Here is a 5,017-nt window from a genome sequence, read left to right as displayed (position 1 = left end):
AATTACTTTGGACCCACCCAGATGATCCAGGATAAACTCCCCATCTCAAAGTCCTTAATCACAGCTGCAAAATCCCATGTAAAGTGACATACTCACAGATTCCAGGGGTTAGGGTGAACAGCTTTGGGAGCCTTTATTCTGACTACTCCAGAGCCTGATGCAAGGCAAACATACAACTCCATCCCCAGCACTCTGCCACCTGCAGACAACACTAATTGCTCCACTATTCAACTAGTGTGTCCAAGGTTTTTCCTTTGCAAGAGAGGAGGAGAGGACTAGGGTGCCAAAGAGATCTTTTTTGGCTCAATCACCTTTGCCCTCCTTGATATCTGCATGACTAAAGTAGGGACTCTACCACAAGGCAGTATCTTATAGATAGATAGATAGATAGATAGATACATAGATAAATAGATATTATATAGATAGATGAACAGATATTATATATATAGATGAACAGATATTATATATATCATGAACAGATATTATATATATAGATAAACAGATATTATATATAAACAGATATTATATATATAGATAAACAGATATTATATATATATAAAATCTACAAGCCCACCCTCTTTGCAGCCAATGCAGAGATGTACATTTCATACTCAGTGAGTCCCCCAAAGCCATGAACTTGAATCTTTTCCTAACCGCTGTGACCTACCAAGGCCTGTTGGTCATCACAACCCTAACCATGACTTAAGGCCCCACACTAGAGAAAAAGTGGGGCATAGTCTTGATCATGGCCTTGGACTTGCTCTAAGGGCTCTCCTGCTCAGCAGTGAGACATGCCTATTCTCACTCTCTAGAAGTTTGTGGTCAAGAATTTAGCATCCTGGGTTATGCCTGCTTCCACTCCACTGCCTACATCTGACCACTCTACTACCAGATCTTGGTCCCAGAAGCCTCTTGATCCTGTTTCTGCCCTCTCCTCCTCTTGAATTTAGCTTCCTTGACAGAATCAGGAGGAAACAGGAGGCCTCTCTCTGTTTCCTCAGTAGTGCTCTGCTTTCCTGGTAACTTGCTCCAACAGAGCCCGATTTCACAGACTGCTTCCAGTAGCTCCCCGTCTGCCCTGTGCCTGTGGCACAAGTCCTTCTGGTTTCACACATATGCAGAGGTCTTTCCTCCTTCTGTCAGTGTGTGTTTAGAAATCTGACATATGATTCCTGACAACATTCTTTACTGCCGAGTCACCATCTGAATGTTTCCAGGCATTCTGCCACAGGAACCAGTGGGCTGACAGCTCTAAATCCACTCAATCCACCACTGAAGGTGTGACTCCATAAATTCCTTCTTAAATCTCTGTTGTTTCTCTGCCTTTGAGGCCCCCATTGCGGCCACATTTTGTGGCAAGTTCTAAAGATGGACAAAAAGGCCCCTCTCTAGTTCCTGTCCTGCATTCCCCAGTAACATACCTGGTTTCTGGTATCTTCTCACCTAGATAAGAGTTTCTGCATTTACTGATAGTCAGGCTCATAGCCAACCTGATACTACAGGCTCCAGGGGTTCCCATTTTATAGATAAAATAGAATAGGGTCTTAATCCACGGATCCTTCACCCTCCTATGAAAGTTGCCATTTCTCTTTTTAAATTATGTATCTATTCTAGACCTTGAGGGTAAAAGAGACAGAGAGTTCAGAAAGATCATCTCTCCTCAAAATTAATGACCACAAAAATGGGGGTATTAAAAGCAGCAAAAATGATGCAGTAGCAATAGAAAAGGTGTATGTGCAGGGGGCAGGGGGAGTTGTCTCACTCACATCACAATCTTTAAAAATTCACATCAACTTTTCCACAGTGGGTTTGCGACCAGAACATAGGTGTTGTGAAAACCACCACTAAACCTAAAACAAAATGCGAAAGAAAAGACTCACATCAACATTGTTGTCATTGGATGATTCAGGAAGTCTACCACTACTGGTCATCTGATCTACAAATGTGGTGGGATTGACAAAAGAACTACTGAAAAATTTGCGAAGGAGGCTGCTGGGATGGGAAAGGGCTACTTCAAGTACACCTGGGTCTTGGATAAACTGGAAGTTGAACGTGAACGTGGTAACACCATTGATATCTCCCTGCAGAAATTTGAGACCAGCAAAGTATTACGTGACGATCATTGATGCCCCAGGACACAGAGACTTTATCAAAAACGTGATTACAGGCACATCTCAGGCTTTCTGTGCTGTCCTGATTGTTGCCACTGGTGTTGGTGGATTTGAAGCAGGTATCTCCAAGAATGGGCAGACCCGTGAGCATGCCCTTCTGGCTTACACACTGGGTGTAAAACAACTAATTATTGGTGTTAACAAAACGGATTCCACTGAGCCACCCTACAGCCAGAAGAGATACGAAGAAATCATTAAGGAAGTCAGCACCTACATTAAGAAAATTGGCTACAAGCCCAACAGCAGCATCTGTGCCAATTTCTGTTTGGAATGGTGACAACATGTCTTCGTTCAAGGGATGGAAAATCACCCATAAAGATGGCAATGCCAGTGGAACCACACTGCTTGAAGTTCTGGATTGCATTCTGCCACCAGCTCGTCCAACTGACAAGCTCTTGTGTCTGCGTCTCCAGGATGTCTACAAAATTGGTGGTATTGGTGCTGTCCCTGTGGGCCGAGTCGAGACTGGTGTTCTTAAACCTGGCATGGTGGTCATCTTTGCTCTAGTCAATATTACAATTGAAGTAAATTCTGTCGAAATGCATCATGAAACTTCGAGTGAGGTTCTTCCGGGGGACAATGTGGGCTTCAATGTCAAGAACGTATCTGTCAAAGATGTTCATTGTGGCAATGTGGGTCACATCACAACAAATGTGACCCACCCATGGTAGTAGCTGGCTTCATGGCTCAGGTGGTTATCCTGAACCATCCAGGCCAAATCAGTGCTGGATATGCATCTGTGCTGGATTGTCACACGGCTCACATTACTTGCAGGTTTGCTGTGCTGAAGGAGAAGATTGGTTGTTGTTCTGGAAAAAGGTTGGAAGATGATCCCAAGTTGTTGAAATTTGATGATGCTGCCATCATTGATATGGTTCTTAGCAAGCCTATGTGTGCTGAGAACTTCTCTGACTATCCTTCTCTGGGGTGTTTTGCTGTTTGTGACATGAGACAGATGGCTGTTGTGGGTGTCATCAAAGCAGTGGACAAGAAGGCAGCTGGAGTTGGCCACACCGTCACCAAGTGTGCCCAGAAAGCTCAGAAGGCTAAGTGAATATTATACCCCAGTCTTCATCAGGGCTGGAAGAACAGTCTCAGAACTGTTTTGTCAATTGGCCATTTAAGTTTAATAGTAAAAGACTGGTTAATGATAAATGCATTGTAAAACCTTCAGAAGGAAAGAAGAATGTTTTATGGACCATTTGTTTTGTGTGTGTTTGTGTGTGGCAATTTTAAGTAATTAGTTTTTAAAATCAGTACTTTTTAATGGAAACAACTTGACCAAAAATCTGTCACAGAATTTTGAGACCCATTAAAACAAAAGTTTAATGAGGAAAAAAACAAATCCCATCAAAAAAAGAGAAAGGCAGAAGATTCCCACTATCCTCTTGACTGAGCAGGGTTCTAGATGCTTCTAATTCATCCCACTGCCCACACCCAGAAACAGTATAAGAGGAAGGAAGGTGAGTGGGGGAAAAATCCTGTAAAAATCACCTTAATACTCCCAATAGAAAAAAGGCAGGTGAAAAAAGATATACAGAAGGAGCCCAGGTGTAAGTTTTCCATGCTGCCTTCCACTCACCTTCTTGTTTGCTGAGCAATGGAAATCCCAGCAATAAACAGGGATTGAGGAAAATAGAAGACAAAGTGAAAATAATACAAGATTTTATGAGGGAAAGGGGTTAAAGGAAGAATCAGAGTGAGTACCTGGTCAGTTTCATCTGTTGTTTGTTTTCCTTTATTGATCTGTTGTCTTTAGCATCAAATATGTTGTTAACTGGTACTTTGTTTGACATACACATATTTAAAATCATATGTAAAAGAGCAAATTTTAACCCTTCTACTATAGTTTTTAAAATCATAAATGGGTACTGAAAGTAGTAAAAATTTTTGGCATCCATGGAGATAATATGATTTTTTCTTCTTTAATACATATGTGAATTATATCCATAGATTTCTTAATATTGAATCATTTTTGCTTTCCTGAGATGAACTCCACTTAGCTGATCTGTATTATTATTTAAAAGTACTGTTAAATTAGGGGCGCCTGGGTGGCTCAGTCAGTTAAGTGTCTGACTCTTGATTTCGGCTCAGATCATGATCTCAGGGTTGTGGGATGGGGTACTACATCGGCTCTGCACTTAGCAGGGAGCCTGCTTGGGATTCTCTCTCCCTTTGCCCCTCCCCCCTGCTTTCTCACTCTCTCTCTCTCAAATAAATAAATAAAACCTTTTTTTAAGTACTGTTAAATTATATTTGCAAATGGTTTTTTTTTTAAGATTTTGGCTTCCATACTAAAAACCTAGATTAGTCTGTAATTCTTTCTAAGTCTCTGGCACCAAGGCAGGTTGGCTTGACAGCCACCATGATGAGGAACTTCTGACTACATTCTAGAGTAGTTGATTTCCAGCTGTACCCACTGTCAGAGGATAACAGGAAGAACCCCAAAATGTGAGCAAGACATCAGCTGCATTCCCTTGTTTCTGCAACTGTTCGTGTTGTCTCTATTTGCCTTGAATGTATACTACCATGGAGTATATATACACACACACACACAGAGGAGAGTGAGCAAATGTTTGTGAGTTAGGAAGATATGGGATCCTGGGGAGGCCTTTATCACACATGAATGCTTCCCATCCTCCAAACCCCCATGCCCTGCAAAACTGAACCCTGGACCTACAAAATTCTCCCCTCTTTAATGCACAGTAGTTTGCACCTTCTTCAAACCTGGAGCTGGCTCTAGGGAATCAGCTTCTACCCAACACACAAATGTATTTTCCCAAGAGAAATACTTTTTTCTCTCAGAAGAATTATGGTGACAGCTGTAAAGATAAGACAAATTTTCT

The 5,017-nt window shown here is 41.7% G+C and overlaps 1 pseudogene; it reads left to right on the top strand.

Annotated features, from left to right (window-relative positions):
* Window positions 1-1,770: 1,770 nt before the first annotated feature.
* Window positions 1,771-3,334, top strand: LOC118026627 (annotated as a pseudogene).
* The last annotated feature ends 1,683 nt before the right edge of the window (window positions 3,335-5,017 follow it).

The sequence above is a fragment of the Mirounga leonina genome, unplaced genomic scaffold, assembly GCF_011800145.1.
Source record: "Mirounga leonina isolate KUSES-001 unplaced genomic scaffold, KU_Mleo_1.0 Mir_260, whole genome shotgun sequence".
NCBI lineage: Eukaryota > Metazoa > Chordata > Mammalia > Carnivora > Phocidae > Mirounga > Mirounga leonina.
The sequence above is the reverse complement of the archived record's forward strand: the minus strand, read 5'-3'. Positions and strand labels throughout refer to the sequence as shown.